Genomic DNA, 25514 nt, shown 5'->3' with positions numbered 1-25514 from the left:
GACATAAGTCAATCTCAATGTTCTTTTTATTAAAATTAAGTCATTTCAGTTTTTGGTGGTTTAAAAGTGTAATGAATCATTTACCTATTAGACGACTACTAGATCTTCTTCAGCTTTATAAGGCTAACATTTTTTAAAAGTTCTATTGGATTGATTTATGGTTACATGTCAAATAGGGAAAAGCTAAAATCGCATGTATTCATACACATGGATTCACACAACATTTTATTCAATTATATTCAAGTTTATATATGCTTATATTGAATACATAAGCATTTAATAAAAATTAAATGTTCCAGAGCCCGAGGCAATTTCTATGGCACTTTGATTCATACCACACACTTTTCCTTTTCTTTCTTTTTTTCTTTTCTTTTTATTAAACCATGATATTTGAGGGAAAAGCCCAGAGACAAATATTTTCACTGTATTGTTATCTTCAATGTCTTTCACTAAAGATTTAATTTTAAATAGTGTGTATTTATGTTTATTAAGTAGAAAGTCATACAAATAATTGATTTTTTTTTAAATAATGAAGCTATAAAACTAAAATAAAACTTACAAACATTAGGTATGTTTTATCTTTGTTAATTGTCTTGTGAAAGAAACTAAATGTTTTCGACTTTCAACTATAAATCACTAATTTCATGAAATAAAGACTAGAAAGAATTGTGCAAACATTATTATACTATTTTCCACAAGAATTAAAGATGGACAATAATCATTCTTTAATTAATAAGGAAAATTTTGTAAAATAAGATTCATTAATATAACTTATATTATAGTTGAGTTTTCTAATATTAGTATTTAATTCACTGTTAACATGTTTTTTTGTTTGTTTGTTTGATTGATTTTACTTCTCAGAACACTGTTTCTCCTTTAGTGTTTCCTTTTTTTGGTACCAGGGATTGAACTCAGGGGCACTCAACCACTGAGCCACATCTCCAGCCCTATTTTGTATTTACTTTAGACACAGGGCCTCGCGGAGTTGCTTAGGGCTTCACCATTGCTGAGGCTGGCTTTGAACTTGCAATCCTCCTGTCTCAGCCTCCGGATATGCTGGGATTACAGGCATGTGCCACCATGCCCAGCTAGGGTTTCTTTTTATAATGTGAATTATTAGAAAGAAATTGGGAGCAAACCCACTAAATCCAATGATTTTTTCTTACTGTACTAATATTAAAGGCATAAGATAATTATGGCAATTTTGTGAAGCAGGATTTACTTTATATATATATACATCCCAACCAGGTATAAAAGAAGAGCCTGAGCTACTTTATTCAAACTCCACAATTTAGTTTTTTGATACTAACATAAGTTTCTATAATTTAGATATTGAATGTCCTCCAAAAGCTCAAGTGTAGAAGATTTAGATCCCAATGAAGCAATGTCCAAGGGTAGGGCCTTTAGGAAGTGATTGGATCATAAGGACTGTTACCCTTATGGTTGAATTAATCCACTTGATGAAGTAATCAGTTGAATGGAATACTGAAAGGAGATGAAAACTCTGGGAGAGTGGAGCTGTGGTTGAAGGAAATGAGTCACTAGTCCTATGCCTCTGGGGAATATATCTTGTTCCTAGTCCTGACCTTAATTTATCTCCTTGATTCTTGGGTGCCATGCTGAGCAACTTTCTTCTGCCATGATGTTTCTGCTTGTGGTAAACAAATCATTGACTGAAATCTCTGAACTATGAACTAAAATAAACATTTACTCCTCTGAGTTGTTTATATGAGATATTTTGGTTGTAACAAGGAAAAGTTGACAATTAAAATGATTAGGAAAAAATAATCTTCCCGGAAATTAAGAAAACTGACTAAGCCTAACCATTTCATAATTTCTCCTTATATAACAGAAGTTAATTTTTACACTCCAAATTTCATAGACATTAATTGCATATATACTTGACAAAATCCAATATGTGCAAGAGCAAGTACAGAAAAAAGCACTACTTTTACTAAATACATTATGAGTCAAATTCATTATGGAATAGGCTGAAATTATAATGAGAGAACATGTGTTTTTTAAATGACATTTTGAGATTTTAAGGAAAATTGGAGGACAGTTGTTATATACAGTGAATCAATGAATGTTTTTAATACAACTAAACACATTTTGATTTTTTTGGATTTCAAATTTAAGAAGAAAAATCATAATTAAAGAGGAAGGATTTTGCTATATTGCTTAGGCTAGCCTCAAACCTCTTACTCAGAAGATCCTCCTCCTCCACCTTCTGAGTAGCTAGGATTACAGGTCACATCACCATTCACAACTCCCCCCTACCCTCAATAAATTCCTTCATTATTTGTGTTTATTTATTTTTTTCTGTGGTGATGGGGATTGAACCTAAGGCTTCAATCATGCTAGGCAAGCTCTCTTCCATCAAGCTATCTCCCTTGCCCCTCCTCTCTTATTTTTAAATTGAAATTTATTTTGTAATAATTTTAGATTCACATACAAAGGGGAAAAATTATTATGTGTATACTTTACCCAGTTTTTCCTCTCTAATATAGTATCAAAACCCAGAATCTTTTCACTGATAAAATAGACAAAAACTACCTTATTTTTTTCCCATTTTTTACAAGTGATTTTCTCATTTGTGTACGCATACAGACAGTATCTGACTTAAGACAGTTTGAAGATTTTTCAACTGTATGGGTGCAAAAGTGATATGCATTTAATAGAAACTTTGCTTTCCCAATTCTCACTTTTTAAATGTTTGTCTTTTCCTAGTCTAGTAATATGTGACACAATATTTTCTCTTGTGATTCTGGCTCCCAGCTAGCCATGCAATCATGAAAGTATCAAATGACACTATATAGCATTTGGTATTGTTAGGTTTTTACATTATGAAATTTGTTAAGTAAGACCAAAGGTGCCACACAGAGTGCATAAATGGTTTATTACTTACATAAATGAAGTCTTTCATTTATCATGGCAGGTCACTCAAGTATTTCCAAAATGGCTTGAGAGAACAGAGAAAAATAATAGTTGGCCTTGGATTTCTTCTGCGTAGGGGGTAGGTTTGTGTTAAGTGATTCTGTCTACTAGAAGGATTTTGCATGGGTTGAATTTAATATAAATACCTATGGAAGGACAAATCAGGCTTTCACAATAGCTTTCCCCAAAGTGCGTCGTAAGGAAAAGGAGGAGCGAGGTTTGAAAGCTGTTTCAACCATTAAAATACAGAGTGAAACCCTCACTGCAGTCTTGTATCATGCTACCTTGCTATGCTTACTTATTAGGTTTTTAAGTGGTTCTCTGCTCCTTGGGATTTTCTAGATATACAATCATATCATCTTCAAGGAAATACAGTTTTTTCTCCCCATTTTATATAACTTTATTGTTATTATTTTGTTGCTGGTTTATTACAATAGAAGAATTTCTTGTATTATATTGAATAAGACTTCAATATAATATAATTCACTTATAACATAAGTGAATAAAAACTTTTTAAATATCACGCTAGCTAAAGATTTTAGTTAGGAAAGAGTGTATGTTCTTTCACTTTTTAAAAATTTTTTTTCTTTCACTTTTTAAATATCATGCTAGCTAAAAATTTTAGTTAGTAAAGAGTGTGTGTTCTTTCAAATATTTTTCTGTGTCAATTAATGGTAATTATGATTTTTCAACTTTATGTGGTAAAACTAAATATTCTTACACATCAGAAACCAAATTTTTAAAATTTCAATTTATTTCAAAAATTTGCTGGACTAGGATTGTAGCTCAGAGATAGAGCAATTGTCTAGTATGTGTGAGGTACTGGGTTCATTCCTTAGTACCAGATAATAAATAAATTAATTAAATAAATGTACTATGTTTATCTACAGCTAAAAATATTTTTAAAAAATAAATACAAGATTCTTTTTTTCATAAAAAAGAAAACTTACTTCAAAAAAAACTATTGTCAAAATAGTTGTTTTCTTATTGCAACTCACTGAAAAAAATGTTAATATCAATATTAGTAAACTATTGCTTTGTATGATTTTGTTTGTATCTAATAAGGTTTTGCTCTTACTTAGGTATAGTTATGAAATCGTACTTCTCATGTCTTCAATGTTCCTCTAAAAATTAGTATAATCTGCTATGTTGAACAAGGTAGTATCTGAATGATTTCATTTCAAACAAGTACAGTCAAAGACATTTTGTATTAGTGATTTTTTTTTCATAATTATAACAAAATACTCCTGCCTGGGTGTTTTAGTTTCCATCTAAAATGTCTAACTAAAAGCTCATGTGTTAGGCAATGAAGCAATGTTCAGGAGTGGAAAGATTGTGTTGTGAGAGTTGGGCACAGTGGTGCATGCCTGTAATCCCAGTGGCTAAGGGATGCTGTGACAGGAGGAGCTAGAGGTCAAAGCCAGCTTCAGCAAGGGCAAGGCACTAAACAACTCAGTGAAACCCTGTCTCTAAATAAAATATAAAACAGGTCTGGGAATGTGGCTAAGTGATTGAGTACCCCTGAGTTCAATCTCTGATACTCAGAAAAAGAAAAAAAAAGATTATGTTATGAGAGCTCTACCTTCATCACTGGGCTAAACTATTAACAAATTAATAATGTAAATGAACTACTGAGTGGTAACTGTAGGTAAGTGTGGTCTGGCTGGAAGAAGTAAGTCATTGGAGGCATGTCCTTGAGGATTCTATCTTTCCTGCTCCCTTCTCTTTTCTTTCTCTAACTTCTAGCTGCCATGACTAAACAACTTTTCTCTGACACTCCATCCTGTTTTGATGTTCTGCCTCACTTCAGGTCCAGAGCATTGGACTCAGCTGGCCATGGACTGAAAACTCTGAAACTATGAGAAAAAATAAATCTTTTCTCCCTGAAGTTATTCTTGCTGTGTATTTGGATCACAGTGGCAAAAAGTTGACTAACACACTGGGTAACTTAAAAGAAAGCAGGTTTATTTAGCTTACAAATAAGGAGATTCAACAGTACGGCACTAGCATTGGCTTGGCTTATCCAATTGCCCACCTGGCAGTGTCACATCATATGGGATGGCAGCATAGCATAAATATGTCGGTTCATGCCACGATATCACATAGTGAGAAAGGAAGTCAGAGAGAGAAATTGAGAAGGGCCAGTCTTGTTCCACTGTAACAACCTATTTGTGAAAATTAATAAGAGTCTGACAAAAATTACAATAATTCCTTTTCAAAAAGGACACATTTATTTAGCATCATGATTAGATTATTTCATTTAGGATGATGGGTGCAAAAAAGTCTATATTAAACCCTTTTGTTGTAATGCTTTATATTTTCCACAGACCTAGGAAAATAACTTATTATACAATTAGTTATACATATAATCTTCAAGGTTTTTTTTATTTTTTTTTATTTTTTATTTTTTTTGTCCAGACATGTGTATTACCTAAAATAGATTTATTTTTTTGTAGCCTATAAGCTCTTCAACCACTGTGCCAGGCTAAGATGACAAATCTGTTGTAATCTGTAGCTTCCCTGGTACTTTTACTTCTCTGGTAATTCCTCTCCCACTAAGTTTTGTTTCCTGAAGTAATGAAAATATCTTGTCACTGCCATTGCCACTTCTGATGTTAGAAATGATACAGTAATGCAGAATTCATGGTTTGTTAAAATTTGACCACTGCCTCCATCAGAACCAGAGCTACTGTCTCTAAAATTGCCTTCCTTTTTGTGTCCAAATTTAAAGATTGATTGTCATAATTGCCAAAACCATTTTAGCTTCCACCACATCCAAAACTGTTTCCATCATAACAAAATCCATTGTAATCAGATCCATTGCCATAATCAAGGACTACCACCAAAACCACTAAATCAATTTATTACCTTTCCTCCATGACCAAATTGTTGTCTTGCCATCAAAACCACGTCTTTGACCACCAACAAAGTTTCAAAAACAACTTCTACATCCTTTGCTATCTGAAGGACTGAGCATCTCTTGTTTTCACATTGTTTTTCTCACTTTACAGGTGTGGCCATTCATGGTATAATATTTCTGAATGATAGTCTTATCCATGATATCATAGTGTTCAGAGGTTATATAAGCAAATCCCTTCTACTTTTCACTGGCACAGTCACTCATACTTTCATTCACTTCAATTTTCCCATATTGTTCAAAATAACATTGTAAGTCTTCAATGTGTTCCTCTATCCATCAATAAAAATCATTATTTTTACCACTTAAGTGGTACCCTGGTCTTTGTGAATCTTCTCTTGAGACAGCTCACTTTGGTTTCAGAGTTTTGTGACTCTGATTGGTGGTTGTACCTCTCTTCTTCACAGTGGCATATATAACAAAGTCATAGCCCATATGTGGAGGAATGTGTTTGGATATCTCATCAGCACAGGTTCATGGGTGTTCCTCTTTGCTCAAAAGAGCTTCTCAGATGTACATCAGTGGTTTCAAATCTCAGCCCTCCACAGACATTTGAGTTCTTTAGAGACTCTAACTTTTCATTACAGTGAAAACTGGTACTTTAATGATGCTACCTTGGTGGCATCCAAAGGCAAAAAACACAATTCCCTTTGAGGGTAATATTCTCAGTGGCCTGATTTATTCATGTACACTCCATCTATCAAAAATTATACCACTTCTCACATCACCACACTGGGGACAAGTTTCCAATACATGAACCCTTGGAATAAACCACTTCTGAACCTTGCAATCACATTATAAATTTGTTTTTAAATGATAGTGATGACTACAGCTCTTTTACCAAGTATAAAATGGATAATCCAAAGCTCTTCATGGATTTGTAAGCAAAGCTGATGATTTTTCACAACTTCTTTTTTTTTTTAATTTTTTATTGTTGGCTGTTCAAAACATTACATAGTTCTTGATATATCATATTTCACAATTTGATTCAAGTGGGTTATGAGCTCCCATTTTTACCCCATATACAGATTGCAGAATCACATCAGTTACACATCCATTGATTTACAACTTCTTTTTTTGTGATATTTTAAATTTTAAAATCGTTTCATTTAAACATTTGTATATAGTACACTTTCTTGGAGTTGAGTAAGTAAAGGCCTACCTAGCACACTCAATAGTTGTTGGTTCTTTTTTTTTTCCCCATGCAGTCATCTATTAATGAACACAAACTTCCCTGGACACCCTCTTGTCAAGCCACTTTCCCTTTAGGTTTTATTTGCTCAATGTATTCTTTATTTCATGGTGAATCTTTAAATTTCTTCTACATTTTTATAAAAAGACATCCAAACATATTCAAGCATTCTTCTTGGAGATAGCCAAGAGAGAAATTACTCCTACTTGGAACAAGCACTTCCTGTTTTTGCTCCATTATGACAGGGCTAAATCTTTGATGAACAACATGTAGGCATCAATGCTGGCACTGAACAGCAGTGGTCCCTAAGTGCTAGAGGGAGGGAAGGTAAACTTCTCCCACTGATTCTCAAAAGGAAAAGGGCAACTGAAACATTGTTCTGTGTCTTCAGCCCCCACCCTTCATGTTTCATACACATTTGCAGATGGATAAATATTGTAAATTTCTTCACAGAAGTGTCATGTATAATACCATTAGGTGACAAGTAGTCTCCCAAGTATGAACTGAAATTCTTGGAGCACTTCCATGTTAAACAAAACTTTGTGTCAATGTCAGCTGTTCAAATGTACTTAAATCTTTCCAGAAAGCAAAAAATGATAATGTGAAATTGTGTAAGTGCTAAGGGATCTCCCATAGTTATAAATCATAACTGAAAAATAAGGCAAGCCCTGGGCAAAATTACAAAATAAAGGAAAGCATGGTTTTGCTAGTCCCTCTACCTTCTCAACGTGTCTCTCTTCTGTTTCTGTGTTTCTCTGTAAAATCTAACATTCTTATTGTTTTTTATTTTAATGGATGAAGGGGCCCCATATGGGATCCCAAATGTACAGTGCTATTGACCATCCTGGCCATTCTATTTTATAGAATATTATTGTTGTGACTAAAAAACATGAAAAGAACAAATTAAAGTGGGGAAAGTTTATTTGGGAAATCACAGTTTCAGGGTCTCAGTCCACAGATGGCCAAGTCATTGCTTTGGACCAAAGGTGATATAGGACATCATGGTTAAAGGGCAGGGCTAAGGAAAGCAGCACTCCTTATGGTAGCCAGAAAGCAGAGAGAGGAAGGAAGGAGCCACAGGGAAGATGTAATCTTTTAGGGCATGACACTAGTAAGCCCCCTCTTCTAGCCACACCCCACCTACCTACAGTTACCACCTGGTCAGTCCATCCAAACTAGGTTGGACCACTTAGGTTGCTGCTCTTATAATCCTATCACTTTATTTTCAAACATTCATGTATTAACAGAGGAACTTTTGCAGACCACCTTATATCTAAATTATAGCTCTAGTCCCTTCCCCTTCCCAAACCTTCTTTGGGCGAGAAAGGGAAGAAACCGTGCTATGATCTCTGAGTTTCTGTGAAACATCTAACATTCTCGTGATTCTTTTTTAATAGGTGAAGGGACCCAGCTCTAGAACCTGATAATTACAGAGCTACTTACTAACAATAAGCAATGGTAGTTTTCCTATCTTTAGATTTTTTTCAGAAAGCATGCAGCTAAAATGAATCACACAAATACAAGCACAATAACCATTAAATAGCTAAGCATTATAACACAGTCACAACAAAGGGTGTCAAAGTCCCAATGAGTAACTTGTTAATACATTTAAAACATATAATGATCATCTACTAGGTACTAGAGAGTTGAATAGTTGTTCCCAAAGAAATATAAATGTTACATCTTTTCTTGAGGAAGTGCTAGAAAGATAATAAAATTATGCCTTTCTATCTATGCATTTATTCAATTGTGTTCCTTTTTTAAAAATCTAAAACATGTAAAATGTTTTGTGAGATTTTAATTGAATACTATGTCTCTTCATGACTCCAGACAGGAAATGCTGGCACCACAACAACTCATGTGAAAACACAGCTGTCAATTAAAATTGCTGATTTCAAAATTTAACCCAGCATTCATTACTCTCTTAAAACATACTTGATTCATTTTTCTTTTTAAGCCTGTATTTCATTCTTTAAAATTTTAAATTTTCTGAAGATTACTATAGCTGAGCTTTGTATAAAAATGTTAAGAATGTGATTTTACACTTATATTCTAAATATGCCTTAATTACTCAAATGTACAGAAATATAACTTTACTTAACAATAACATAATTCTACTTTGCCAAGAAGCACCTAATATTGCTTATATTAAAAAACTCTTAATTGCCTGCTTGCTGTCTCTGGAGTAATTTTCTTGTAGCAAGAATAGTGTTTTATTTTCAAATATGACAGAAAACATTCAATAAAAATCTATATAGTGAAGTATTAAATTTTGTCATTTGTAGTAATAATCTTCATGAGTGAGATATGAACTTGTGTTTTTCCCCCAATTTAGACTCATTTGAATATATGTTCATTCAAATGTGAGATCTAAATTGTGACTTCCCCATTCTGATCTAAGATGTTTTTTTCCCAGGATTAGCCAAGATTAGGTCTTACTATTTTTATTTCTCCTCCATATATCTAGCATTAAGATTTCCATGGAGTCAGGTATGGTGGTGCATACCTATGATTTCAGTCAGTTGGAAGCAGGAGGGTTGCAAATCCCACACCTTCCTGGGCATGTTACTGAGACTCTATATAAAAATTAAATTAAATTTAAAAATAGGACTAGGGGCTGGGGCTATCACTCAAAGGCAGAGCACTTGCCTAGCATGTGTGAGGCACTAGGTTTGATCTTTAGAACCATATAAATATAAAAAAAAATAAAATGAAGGCATTCTCTACTCTCTCCATTTACAACTACAAAAAGATTTTTTTTTTAATAGGACTGGGCATTGAGCTTCATTATAGAACACTCATGTGCAAGGCCTAGAATTCAATCCAAAGTACCAAAAAGAAAAGTAATTCCATGGCTTTTTGCCCAGGCTGATCCTATACAATTCCTTAATCCACGAATTATTTTCATTAAACAAATCTCCAATAATTTTGACAATGATAATACAGACCCCGGGTAAACATTTCAAATTAAGTCATCATAAATTCAATACATCTGTGACTATATAAAGTATTTAGGTCTTGTAAATCAAAAACATTTGATTTTAAGTCAAAGTACCTATTATGAGCTAAAACAACTCTTTAATACTTGATTTTTTTCTTTTCCTTTTTTTTTTTAACTCCAGGTTCTATTTGTTCCCTCTCTAAGGGGTGAAAGTGGATAAGTTTTGTTGACTGTTAAGAAACATTTAGATAAATAAAAATTTTGATTAAAAAGTCTCCAAATATTATTCCATGACAAATTTAAATGGAATAATGTGATAATGATTAGAAAGTCTGTGACTCACGTTAAACTTTATGATAATGAAGAGACTTTTGAAACTGGAAAAAAATAAAGACAATTTTAGAAAAAAAAATAAGTATGCTGACTTTTAAATATAAGTATCTGATGCAGAGTCAATAAGGTATAATATGTTTGAAATAAAGTAACAGAGACATACTAAACCAAATGTAGACCAAAAGTCCAAGAAAACTCTGTACCACTGTATTTTTATATTAAGTCTTATCATTTTAAAAATAAATTTCTTTATATGTCTTGTGCTGCTACAACATAATACTTGAGACTGGATAATTATCACCAGCAACAACAACAACAAAACCCAGAAACTTGCTGACTTATGGTTCTGGTATCTGTGAAGATCAAGGTGTGGACAGGTTTGTAGATGCAGATTCCAGTATGGCAACTTGAATGTTGCATTCTCCAGAGGGATGGAAGACATCATTTTCACATGATAGAAGATAGAAAACAAAGTGTCATAAGAAAGCAAAAGTAGCTCTTTTATGATGGTATGAGATCCACCTATATGCACAAAGCCTTCCTGATCTACTCTCTTCTCAAAGTTTCCACCTTTTAATACTCTTGCAAAGGCAATTACATTTTAACTTTAGTTCTAAAGGGAACAAATATATAAATTAGAGCAATAAGTTATAAATAAATCCATTCTGAATGTAGCCAGCTTGACGACACATAAAATTCCTCTGCCAAAATTCTTTTTTACAAAATTTCCACAACTTTCTTGTATAAATTCAATTTTTGTCCTATGCTCTTTTTTTATTATGAAATAACCAGTCATTATACTGTAGGAAAATAAAAATATTACTCTCTTTTTCTCATAACAAAAACACATACTTCATACTGTATAGCTTCACTTGCCAAAAGCATGTCCTAGTTCACTTGGATACAGAATTGTTTTCCTTATTATTTCTGGTTTAAACTGTCTGTGACATAAGCTTCCTGAAGACTGGCAAATACAAGAATCATCATTTCTGGAAGCATATATTTTCTCATATTACAATTTTTTTTAATGTGGCTTAGAACATGTTTGCTAAATGAACCAAATATCTTTTGTTTATCTGTACTAAGAAGTCAAAACTGACAAACTCATTAATAAGCTAATGTTTATTTTAAAAAGTCTTACTTGAAAATGACATGGACTTTCAATGACTATCCATAATTTAATTTAATGTAGCAAAACTCCGAGATTGTAAATTGCCAAGGCAACCCGAGAAGTTAATAATAAAGGATCACTTACCTGTGAGACAGGAGCAAAGGACAGATAGTTCATTATCAAAGAAAAAGACATGGGTTGTTAACACCTCCATCTGGAAATTCCCCCACTCAACTGGCTGCTAACACCTCCAGAGACCCCATATTTTCCAAGACAGGGATTACTCCTGAGGCTGCACTTTCCTGCCTTTGGGCACATAAGCAGGAAAGAAAGAGAGGGCAGGGGTCTATAAAAAAGCAAGACACATCCCTTCCTGAGAGCTTAGGTTCTGGGTCCCCACTTCTCTCCAGAGAAGTCTGCTATCTCTGATTCCCAAAACTGGTATCACCAGGAAATCTGGGTGTTTCCCATTTATCCACTTTTACCATATGTTAATGTTAGGTAGTAGACATGAAAGCAAAAGTCTGAAGAAATCTAAAAAACATGATTTTTGCTTTACTACTATGCTTCATATACATGCACTATATATACACTTCCAATTGCACATTTGTTCTTTATATTGAACTCATAATTCTATAATTTTAAACACTTAGAAAATTAATTTGGGTAAGTTTCTTAATTTTCATAAGTTTAAAGAGTATTTAATTTACATAAGTGCTTTCTTCTTTAAGACAATTAGAGTTTCTTTGTAAATTAATTCTGACAAAACCATCTGCAGTCAGAAAAAAGTGCCATATACTTAAAAATTTAGATAAATAAACACAAGGATAGAAGCAGGTCTTGTAACCTTCATTCTGAAATACTATATTGAAAAACTTACTCAGTTATGAAAGAAGAGCTGTATCCAAATTATGTTTCCAACAGACGGACAAACTTAAGTTTATCTACATAGACATCCTAAACTATCTTCTAATATTTGTGGAAAATACTTAAGTCTTTTCATTGGCCACTTGCAAATAGTTTACTTTCTCTACCTCTTTCCCAATCTTCTCCTGAGTCATTTTTCCTATATTTAAATTTCTAAAAAGATGCCTCTTAGGTAAGACAAGATAGTAAATTACATCTCCCAGGCAAAGAACTTGTCCTAAATACCATATTTTTCTGAAACAGATAATAAAATTCCCAGGTTAAGGCCCAGTTAAGAAAACTTGGACAGAGAAATAATCTTAAATAAAGATAAGGTTTGTTAAATATATAATCCAGTACCTTTCCATTGTAAGAGTTTCTAGTGATTTTTACCTATCCCTCTGTCTGGTGCAGAGACAGAGATACACTTACAAATAAAGACTTACTTCATACAAATTTCTTTTATAAGAAGTTCTCAAAGCAATCAGCCTAATGCCAGAAAGGTACATTTTAGAGACTAATTGGGTACATAAGTCAACATTCAGAGTCAGAAGAGATTCAGAGGGCCTCATTCTGCAAAAGGGCAGTATTTAGGGACCGAACACTGAAGTACAATAGTAGTTTCACTGAGTACAGCTAGACATTTCCCTTATGTGGACATGGTCAGATTTATTGGCTGTCCACAATTAGCTAAGATCTGGCTATCTTTTGCAAAACTAAATAGTCCTAACTTAATTTTCAGTTTGTTTGCATAGTGTTTGTTTACATACTAATTTAGGTTTCAGTTCATTATGTAGGAATTTAAAAGATAAAAATGGCTTTAGGTTAAATTTAACTTACCCCTTCTTATGAGTGGAATGGTCAGGTTCACTATTTCATTTAACATTATATTTAAGAAGAATGAGAGTGTTGATAATTTTTAATATATATGCTTTTAAATATTATTTTTATGTATTTGTATCATATATACCTGTAAAATGAAATAAATGTTCATTTATTCATAACTATTAAGAATCAAGCTGTATAGCTTGTTCATTTGTTCTATCTAATCATTTATATGTTTAATTGAAAAAATAAGTAACCAACAAATGAGTAACCAACAAATGATACACTTCAGTGTAGTATAGATTCATAGCAGTATCAATGATAACAAATTATGAACCAAGGATTTAGTTACTTGATGTCCACATAATATTCTATTGCCAAACATAGGCTTACTGAGAAAATGCCAAAATCTAAAATTCCACTACTGACACTATACAGTGTCAAGGCCTTCCTGAAGCAAATTATCCAAGGAAAGTAACTCCTTAAAACAAATTCTGTACTAGCCATTGGCAATATGCATAGCAAGCACATATGATAAATACATTTTTATCTGTCACATAACCTTTTTGATTGCTGGATGTGATAAAAAATTGAGAATAATTAATACCAGATAATTAAAAAAAAGAAATCAAACAGATGAATGCAAGTGAAATAACCAGAACTGTATACTAAAATGTGCCACTTTCCTCTGTGTGACTAAACCACTGATAATGAAAGCTAAGAGTTTCAGGACCAAAAGAGTCAATTTTCTGATTTTTCAGTACTTATTTAACAAGGCTAATTTGGTATCTCTTATAGGGTGTATCTTATTATCTCTCAAATTTGCATAATCACAGAATGCTTGATTAAGGAATGGAAGCTTTGGGTGTAATGGATATGCATGCATGATTAGCTGTAGGAGGGGATCTGTAATTATGTGATGTATAAATATACATCTATACACTTTAAACCTTCACAATAAATACAATAAAAGTCTTGACATTCTTCCTTTTATAACTGCAAAAGAGAAAAAATACAATAGTATGTTTAAATGAACCGCAGGAGGTTTGATCACCATCTTTCAGAAGTAAAATTGCCATTATAACATAAAATTAATATCCTCCATAAAAATTTTTGGTGATTCTTGGAAAAGTAGACAGAACATTTGGTTCCCAGGTATTTTTGTGCTATGAACACTAAATATCCCAATTCATTAGGAATGCAGAGAAAATACTGTTGATATGTATGACTTATCAATGTCTGTGGTTTCTATCAGTTTAACTGCATTCATGACAGGGACATTCACTGCATGTATTGGTCTCCACCCTCTCTTATAAATGTCCATAAACACATATCACCCCTTGACTGCTTACAAACCATGTGAAATTGTTTAAATTGTATGAAACAAAGTGATGAATCACTATTAAATATCTTTCCATAATAAACAAATGGCTAATTAATTAAATTTGAATTTCAATCTCACTCTAAATACTCTAATAATTATAATAGAATTAGACATTTATTATTATGAGTTAAATTTTCCCTTGCCATTCATGAATAGTACTTATATACTTATCTAATTCATTACTTAAAGATACCTTACTATTTATAAATAATTTTTTTTTCTTCAGAAAATGTGATGCAGTGTTTATCTCTGTATGTTTTTCATTACATGTGGTAAGAATGAAAATTGAAAGTCATTTATAATAAAAGTTTTTTTCTAAACAATTCTGAGATTTTTAGTCTAATAGTTATGTAAACATATACTCAAAAATAATATGTTCTGTGTTTTTATGTAAATTTCTTTTTGTAAAACCAATTTATACATATAATTAACTCACTTCCTTCCCTCTCTATTATTATGGACCACATATTACTTAGATCAGCACTCTAATAGTTTACTGAAACAAACCTAAGAAAACCTTCAATGTCATCTTAATTTCCCACTTCACAAAAGGATTCTTGTAATTTGGAAAAGTGATAGTTAATTTCTTGCCAGGTCATTAATGTGCTTCTCTGGAGTGAGTTGATGCTTACGCTTTTTTGAAAAGCCTTATGTGCAGGATCAATGACCAATATGAAAAAGGACAAGGAAAAACACAAGTTACCAAAGCAATGTTAATTAGATCTATGCTCTAAGAATTTACTATAATGTTTATCAAGTTGAAGGGAGAAGATTTTGAATAAGTGGTGAACAGACTTTGTTCTATTCCATCTGTACTAGACATATTTTTCTAAAGCTAATGTCGATTTTATTAGTAGGAAGAAGTTAGAAAAAGGAAAAAATGAAGGAGAAGGTAAAAGTGAAAAAGAAGGTCTTCTCGCAAAGAGAAAAACAAACAGAAAACACAAAGTTTCAATTTACTTAAAGCACACACACACTCTCTCTCCCTCACACACACACAAGCTTACAAATACACACTTTTCTTATATTTAATATACATGTGTGTGTGTTACATACATTAAACAAATATACATGCATATGTATAGATGTACACACCTGCACATTTTTTTTTGGCTTGGTAATTTCTGTTTATGTAGTAGGTATGCAAAGTACTTTTTGTGTTTGAAGTCATTTAATGCTAATGTCATCTACACATGCAGCCAGTACCTTTGTTACATGTAACAAAATTACAACTTTGGTGAGAAAATTTACAATTATCTATTTCATTTTGTGATAGAGATTAAAATCTACCTCTCTAAGCCTCTAAAGTTTATGTTTTGATCTGTATTTTTTGTACATTCTTGGATAGTGCCAGTTTACTACAATTTAATTTGGTAAAATATGTATAAATTGTTTATGTTGTAAATTTTTGCCCAATCATCTTCCAAAACAAGTAGAAAGCATGAAGAGACTGAATTAGGTTTGTTCCTCAATTACCAATGATATTTAAAAATAAAATTTAAAAAATGAGCAATGTAAATTGTAGGAAATTGGTTTTACTACTCTAGTTAAATAGAAATGTTTTGACAAATATTCTTTTTTGCACACAAGTATCAGCATTAAAAAACTGTTTTCTGTTAAATCAATGGACTTTTAAAATTTCTTACAATGTTTTTGTTAATAACTTTCAGACCTCTTAAAAGAGTGATAACTGCAGGAAAATGACAAAACTATAATTAAAAGGGCTTTCTACTTCTCAGGAGTTGAAATAAAATAATTACTCAAAATTAAAGTCATTACCTATTAAGACCATATGCTGCACAAGATATTCTTGTTGATGTCAACAGGAGTTCCAATGAGGACCTGGGCAACATATGGGCCTGGCATTTTGTTAATTAAAAACAGTGTTTTTCTACATTGATGTGTGTTCCAAAGAGGGCTTCCTGGAATATAACACTAAGTTGCTGAGTTCAGTGTTTTAGGAGGTTGACAGGTATGCAGTTCCTTATTATATTTGAACAAAAATATATAACTATAATATTGCACACAAGTATTCTAATTTTAAGAATGGTAACAGAAGACAGTAGTTGAAAATTTTCACTGATATCTAGAATAAATTCCAAGTAAATTTCTAGTCTACAAATAGTTGGATATGAAATTATAATGGAAATTGAAGACTGGATATTTATAGAATATATTTATATCTTTGTAAGTGTATGTGGGGTACTTTGTGGTAGATTTATGGCAAAGATAGTCCTAATTTTCCATGTGGGTAGTCTTTCCATAGCCACAATTGCCTTGTGGATTCTGCAGCTCCTCCCTGTAAGAGGAAACTCTAAGCAGTGAATCTGAGAAGGACTTTTGATATGCTTTGGCTAATATAGCATGGTAAAAGTAATAATGTTGTAATATCAAATATGGGTCTAAAGCTTTCATGTTTCTTTCTTTTTTTCTGTTATAATACTGGAGGAAATTACACAGCTGGAGAAAACATGTGGAGCAGATCCAAGCATATCTTCTCCACTAAAAGTCATTACCTGTTAAGAAAGAATATAGCAAAGATCACAAAGTTATAGCTAACCTGCAGATACATGGGTGAGAACCAAGTTGAAGAATGGCTCAGCTAGCTGGTGAGCTTGTCTGCAATAATAAATGCCCATGTTTAAGGTACTGAATTTTGATGTAGTTTTGTTAAGCAATATATTCCTACAACATTATTTCCTTTCCCTTAAGTAAATTGCATACCATTCCTTGAGTTAGGATCACTCTTCCAAAACCCTAGAATAACAATGTACAAAAATTAGCCATGTACAATCCAAAGCTCAGAAGTAAGATTCTTGGTGGTTACAAGTACCTCCATGAGAAGGGCTAATGAAGCAGCAGAGTACAGTTTTTTTATGGTACATAATTTGTACTTGAATATAGGTTCTAACCTAAGCAACACCATTTACATACTCTATCAGTCTAGGTCAAATGCTCCTTCTTCTTAGATGTTCTCTTATTGTTGTCATTGCTGTTGCTACTGAATAAATAAAAAGAAAGTATTTCATGCATATCTTTCAAAGATAAACCAAGTTTAATTAACTCATATTTGATCTTGGCTTTTTATAATATAAAGAAATACAGAGCATTTATCCTAAAGCCAAAAAGCATTTTATCTACTCCTCATTAACTGTTGAATATCAATGCAAAGATGAAATAAAAGAGTGAAAGAGACAAAGCTCATGCTGCTTTTCATAAAATAATTATAGAAAATATATGTTTTTAAAGAGCTGTTAAGGTTTAGATATTAGGTGTCTCCCAAAAGCTCATGTGTGAAAAAATTCCAGATAGTTTAGAAGCAAAATTATTGGTTGATGAGAGTTTAATGTAATCAGTGCATTAACCCACTTGAATGGATTAATTGGCTGGTAACTGTAAGTAGATAAGGTGTGAGGATGTGGCTGGAGGAGGCAGGTCACTGGGGACATGCCATTGGGCAATATATTTTATCTCTGATAAGCAGAGCTCTCTTTGCTTCTTAACTGTCATATCCTGAGTGGTTTTCCTCTGCCATGATAGTTTGGCTTTTCTTGGGCTCAGATGGAGTTGGACATCTATGGACTGAGAATTTGAAGACCATGAGCCCCAAATAAAACTTTCCTCCTCTAAAATTGTCTTTACGAGATTTTTTTTGGTCACACGAATGAAAAAGCTGACTACAACAGAAATCAGTACCTAGATGTGGGGTCATTGCTGTGACTAACTAGTGTGGTTCATAAAAGTTTTTGGAGCTTTTTATAATTGGAGAAATTTTGAAAAGTGTAATTGCATGCTTGAAAATATTTACATTGTTGTAAGCAGAACATAGTGGGTAATTCTGGAAGGTGAACAAAAGAACAAAATCCTGATGATATTAATAGGTCTGGGCTTATAAGTTTTCAAAAGCAGAGGAGGACTTTATTGGAAATTTGACTAAAGGCCATTCATGTTGCATTCTTCCTAGGATGTAATTCTTCATTTTTCCCATGGCTTCATACTTTCTGTGAGGTTGACTTTAAAGATAATGGACTAATTAATCTGGAGGAGGAAATTTCAAGATACCATGCATTCAGGTGGCATGGATATTGCTGGGAGCTTTTTAGCCAAGTTTACTGTAATAACCAGGAGCAGAAAGCAAAGCAGAAACATTTCAAAAACTTGCTGTTTAAACAGAAAACTGCAAGTAAAGCTGGTGGCAAGGAAGATGTGGTAGTTTAAAAGATTACCACCACTGAAGAAATAATTTACCCAGAAATAATAGGAAAGATGTTTTCAGGGTATCTCAAGAATTGGCAGGACTATACCCATCTCAGCCTCAAGGGAATGAAAGTAAATATTCCTTTGAGAAGATACTAGAGGGACATACTGCTTGCACAGAGTGGCTAGGAACTTGTTTCAGTATGCTTAGCCACTAAGGCACTCAGAAGCTGCAGCTGTGATCATCCTCAAGAGGGTTGGCTATGACTTGAGATGGTGACAGACCTTGGCATCAACCACATTGTGCTGGTTCTGCAGAAATGCAGGATTCTGATGTTATGGGGTCATGGAAGTTTACACTGAGATTTCACAGGAAGACCCAGGAGGCCTAGTAAAGTGCAGTAGGGTCAGAGTCCTTGTGGCAGCCCCTGAAAGGGTAATGTATAAAGAAGGAAGTTTAAGCTGCAATGAAGACCTACAAGATTAAGAGATACCAGTAATGTTTGATGTCTGCTGAAGAAAGCTCCAAGAATCCATCACAGACAAGCCAAGGGGAAAAACCATTTTGGCTTCAATCAGAAAAGCCATAGGGGTGGCGCTGTTATTGAAAGCTCAGTCCTTGTCCACAATGCCAATCCCAAAACGAGGACACAATTTTGAGAAAAAGAAAAAAAAAAAAAAAGAAATGTTATTGCTTTTCTAGCAAAGGAAGCTGTGATTCTGCCCATCAGTGGGAACTGGGACCTTTTAAAGAGGTGATTCAATGGCTATACTCCACATGTTCTCTGTAGAAGTTGTAATTCACTTGTTATTTTGGAAAATAGTCATTTCTGAGATCCTCTGGTACTATCTCCAAAGTCTGTATTACTTTGTTCCTGTGGTAGATGTGTACTCAAAGCAGATAAATCTGCCTAAAATGGGGAAGAAAGACAATCCTATTTTCCCTGAGATTAGGGCAGGGAGATTGGGAAAGAGCAGGGAGAGAGGAAGAAACATGTCCAATTAAAAAATAAGTTGCAGGGCTAGAGTTGGTCTCAGTGGTAGAGCACTTGCCTAGCACACGTGAGGCTCTGGGTTTGATTCTCAGCACTGCATATAAATAAATAAAATAAAGGTCCATTGACAACTGATACACTATATATATATATATATATATATATATATATATATATACACACACACACATATATATATATATATATATATATATATATAATAAGTTGCAGTGACAACTGATACACATCTTATTTTATATATATATATATATATATATATATAAAATAAGAAACAGGAGATATATATCTAAAGCATAAAAGGGACCACTGTTACAGAACTACATAAATATTTGGAGAGAATATCACAATGCCATGTGCCCCAGATGCTGGATACAAAGGTATAGAACTTGTTCTCAGCAGGATTTTGGTCTTGTTTTGGTCCCATCACTTCATTCTATGTCACTATTTCTGCATTTTGAAATGAAAATGTTTATACTGTGCAATTATATATTTGCTATATGTAACTTGAAATTGATTTTCCTTGAATCTCCCGGAGACTTTGAATTTGGACTTTTGGGTAATAGTGGAACTGTTAAGACTATAGGTACCCTTGAAAATTGAATAAGTGAATTTTGCATTGTGAGATGAAGATGGGCTTTTGTGGGCTAGGGATAGAATGTTATGGTTCAGATACTAGGTGTTCTAGGAAAACTCATATGTAAGATAATGTAATAATGATTAGAGATGAAATAATTGGGTTTTGAAAATGTAAGCAAATCAGTACAGTAATCCACTTAAATGGGTTATTTGAGTGGTAACTGTAGGCAGGTAGGGTATAGCTGGAGGAGACAGGTCTTTGGGACATGTTTTAAGTTGTATATTTTGTCCCTGATAAGCAGAGATCTCTCTGCTTCCCGACTGTCATGTCTTGACCAGCTTTCCTCTCTCATGATATTCTGTTCCACCTGTGCTACAATGGAATTGGTCATATATGGAGTGAGACCTCTTAAACCATAAGCCCCAAATAAACTTTTCCTTCTCTAAAATTGTCAGATCTTTTGCTTACAGAGACAAAAAAAAAAAAAAAAAAAAAAAAACTGACTAAAGCAAAAGCCTTATATTTGAAAGCAAAATGTCATTTAAATTCAGCTTAATTGGAGGAGGGGGAGTCTGCATCCCACCAAAGATAAACACAAAACAAAAACATAATGATATTCCTTTTGTTTTTAACTAGCCAAAGCCAATTATTAATAATAATACTTTGTATTCTGCACAGATACTTCAATATCATTCATTTGTCTTGAAGCAAAAAGAAATACCTAAGACTACATGGTTTGAGTACACTAAATAATTAGACACTATAAAGAGAAAATGCATGTGAATTTCTCTACTTTATACAGAATATATTCAATATGTTGTACAGCTTTTTCTAAAATTCACTAATACCTAGAAAAAAGTGCCATTGTCCAAAGGTGTGAAGCTAATTGCCTGCAGAGTGGGAAGGAAATGTTGGTGTTTTAATAGCTCCAAATTTCCAGCTGTTTGGGGCAAAATTCTCATATATTTGCATGTAGATATAGTAAAAATCTTGAACAAAGTTTTATTAGAATTATATGTGCCCATAATGTAACATGTCATCAAAATTGAGAATGAACACAGGGGGGAACCAATCAATGAAAATTAATTGAAAGTTAACTTACAAAAAAGTCTGCTGGATCTCTGCTAACAACAAAAGTTCACAATATATATATAAAGGCATTCAATTTTTTTAATGTTCTTTTTTTTTTTAATTTTTTTATTGGTTGTTCAAAACATTATAAAGCTCTTGACATATCATATTCCATACATTAGATTCAAGTTGGTTATGAACTCCCAATTTTACCCCAAATACAAATTGCAGAATCACATCGGTTACACATCCACATTTTTACATAATGCCCTATTAGTAACTGTTGTATTCTGCTACCTTTCCTATCCTCTACCATCCCCCCTCCCTCCCCTCCCATCTTCTCTCTCTACCCCATCCACTGTAATTCATATCTCTCCTTGTTTATTTTCCCATTCCCCTCACAACCTCTTATATGTAATTTTGTATAACAATGAGGGTCTCCCTCCATTACCATGCAATTTCCCTTTTCTCTCCCTTTCCATCCCACCTCATGTATCTGTTTAATGTTAATCTTTTCTTCCTGCTCTTCCTCCCTGCTCTGTTCTTAGTTGCTCTCATTATATCAAAGAAGACATTTGGTATTTGTTTTTTAGGGATTGGCTAGCTTCACTAAGCATAATCTGCTCTAGTGCCATCCATTTCCCTGCAAATTCCATGATTTTGTCATTTTTTAGTGCTGCGTAATACTCCATGTTATATAAATGCCACAGTTTTTTTTATCCATTCATTTATTGAAGGGCATCTGGGTTGGTTCCACAGTCTAGCAATTGTGAATTGTGCTGCTATGAACATCGATGTAGCAGTATCCCTGTAGTACGCTCTTTTAAGGTCTTCAGGGAAAAGTCCAAGAAGGGCAATAGCTGGGTCAAATGGTGGTTCCATTCCCAGCTTTCCAAGGAATCTCCATACTGCTTTCCAGATTGGCCGCACCAGTTTGCAGTCCCACCAGCAATGTACAAGAGTACCCTTTTCCCCACATCCTCTCCAGCACTTGTTGTTGTTTGACTTCATAATGGCTGCCAATCTTACTGGAGTGAGATGGTATCTTAGGGTGGTTTTGATTTGCATTTCTCTGACTGCTAGAGATGGTGAGCATTTTTTCATGTACTTGTTGATTGATTGTATGTCCTCCTCTGAGAAGTGTCTGTTCAGGTCTTTGGCCCATTTGTTGATTGGGTTATTTGTTTTCTTATTGTTTAATTTTTTGAGTTCTTTGTATACTCTGGATATTAGGGCTCTATCTGAAGTGTGAGGAGTAAAAATTTGTTCCCATGATGTAGGCTCCCTATTTACCTCTTTTATTGTTTCTCTTGCTGAGAGAAAACTTTTCAGTTTAAGTAAGTCCCATTTGTTGATTTTTGTTATCAACTTTTGTGCTATGGGTGTCCTATTAAGGAATTTGGAGCCCTACCCTACAATATGTAGATCGGAGCCAACTTTTTCTTCTATCAGACGCAGAGTCTCTGATTTGATATCTAGCTCCTTGATCCACTTTGAGTTAACTTTTGTGCATGGCGAGAGGAGGGGATTCAGTTTCATTTTGTTGCATATGGATTTCCAGTTTTCCCAGCACCATTTGTTGAAGATGCTATCCTCCCTCCATTGCATGCTTTTAGCTCCTTTATCAAATATAAGATAGTTGTAGCTTTGTGGATTAGTCTCTGTGTCCTCTATTCTGTACCATTGGTCCACCCGCCTGTTTTGGTACCAGTACTATGCTGTTTTTGTTACTATTGCTCTGTAATATAGTTTGAAGTCTGGTATCGCTATACCGCCTGATTCGCACTTCCTGCTTAGAATTGCTTTTGCTATTCTGGGTCTTTTATTTTTCCATATGAATTTCATGATTGCTTTATCCATTTCTACAAGAAATGCCGTTGGGATTTTGATTGGCATTGCATTAAACCTAATATCCTATGTGGTACTTGATTCCTTGCTCCTTCCTTCCTGCTTTTCTTCCTTTTTCAAAAAATAAACAACATTGGTAAGATGGGTCATGTGCCTATTACCACTCCTTACCTAGGAGGGACATCATTTTATCCATATTATGTAGCTTGGTTTTCCAAAATGGTTAGATCAGTAAGGTCAAAAACTGCAGGTTGAAGTGGCACATGCCTGTAATCTCAATGACTCAGAAGACTGAGTTGAAGGATCAAATGATTGAGACAAAAAAAAAGAACAATAAGAGCTGGGGATGTTGCTCAGTGGTAGGACACCCCTGGGTTCAATCCCCAGTACACCATACACACACAACGCACACACACACACATACACACACACAAATCTGAACAAATCTCTCAAAATATCTATATCGAGATTTATCATCTTGAATTGAACTTCAACCTCTAGGGACTACAGTAATTTCTCTGCACAATTAATTCACAGACTCGTGCCCTTATAATTATTCTGCACAGAGGAAGAAGTTGCACATACATGTGACAGGAGTCCAACACACACACACACACACACACACACACACACACACGAACACATAAAAATCAGATTTTCTGTGCATTCTCACACTGAATTTAAAAGAGAGCTTTTATTTTATCTTAGAAAATTCCCAACTTAATATAACCTTTTTTGCCTACCTTTTTTGTTGTGACTCTATCAAGAAACTATATGTCATTATACTGAAACTATTTGTACATTGTATATAGTAAAACGATTACACTGTTTTGGGTAAAGTTACATTTATTTAATGCAGTATGTAAAATTCATTACTTTTTATTAATAAACAAAGTAGTATATATATATTATATTTCACATTTTTTGTACTTCACATCTTATAATTGCACCTTTAAACTATTTTTAGTGTTCACTTTGAAATAATTTAGGTTACTTTATATCAAATAACTAAATTAAAAGCAAAATATGCAAAGTATATTAAAAACAAAGTCTATCTTTTCTAGGCAATGGTTATATATATTGAACACTGTAATTCTCAGATAAGAGAGTATAATATCTGATGAAATACAAATGTGATTATTTAAGGTGGTCAGTTTATTCTTTAGACCTGTGCCTGAACTTTGTAAGGTAAGAATAAATGTATATCCTTAGGTATCTCAAAACTTCTACCAAAACAAATCACTATGGAATGAAGATCTATAACTTATTTCCATGGAATTAATAAGGCAGTGTCAGCTCTTCCTTCACAGATCTCTATTTGACTGCAACAAATGCTCATACTTTGAGTTGACCAAAATACAAGGCCTTCAGATTATAAGTTAGTCTTATGCTATCAAGCAAACACTTGCATTGCAGCAAGCCATTCATTCATTCTGTGATGTGAAATTCAGTTTCACGTATTCAGCACATTAGTGTTTACTTGAAGCAGGTGACAGATGTATTAGAAAAAGCACAGGGCTTGTGATTGAAATCCTAGATTCAATTCTCAAAGCTCAGAGATCTTCAGCAAGGTTTTCAATTGCTCTGAGCCTCAGTTACTTAAGGGAAAATCTCAATCTCAAGATGTAAATTTATGAGTATGTGTTGTGTGGCTGGCATAATTGAATAACCCAAACAATTTGACTGGCACTATATCAATAATCAATAGATGTCAGTCACTTTTCTTCTCTTTTAGGCAGATATTATAAGAAATATACCTAAAATAAGAAATATACCTAAAACAATGCCATTTTCCAGAAAAAAATAGAAAGACTACAAATTCAGTAATGACTTTAATGGGAAAAATAATTAGGGAAATGAAATGAACATAAATATCATATTTGTATGCCTAGTTTAATGAACCAAGTGATTGTAATCTGGAGGGAGAATGATTATAAGAAAGTGATTCTCCAAAAAAAATGTGGAAAATCAAGAAAACATTTAGAATCAACACTTAATAAAACACAATTTTTTATTATAGTCTATTTTTATTATAATTTATTTTGTTATGAACTTATACTGTAAATTTCAAAATCAAAACTATCTTAAGAAGAAAAAAGTTATGTGAATTTCCTCAACATGTCATTCACATTCCTATGACAATATAGGACTTATGGCAAGTTTATTTTTTTTCTGGATTCATACCAAAATTCAAACTGGTATTTCGTCTGATTTTCATTTATTTGTATTATTATTTTTTTTCAAGTTAAATGTGAAATG

Source organism: Marmota monax, unplaced genomic scaffold (assembly GCF_021218885.2).
Source record: "Marmota monax isolate L192 unplaced genomic scaffold, Marmota_monax_Labrador192_F-V1.1 WCK01_AAM20220418_F8-fsc00006, whole genome shotgun sequence".
NCBI lineage: Eukaryota > Metazoa > Chordata > Mammalia > Rodentia > Sciuridae > Marmota > Marmota monax.
The sequence above is the reverse complement of the archived record's forward strand: the minus strand, read 5'-3'. Positions refer to the sequence as shown.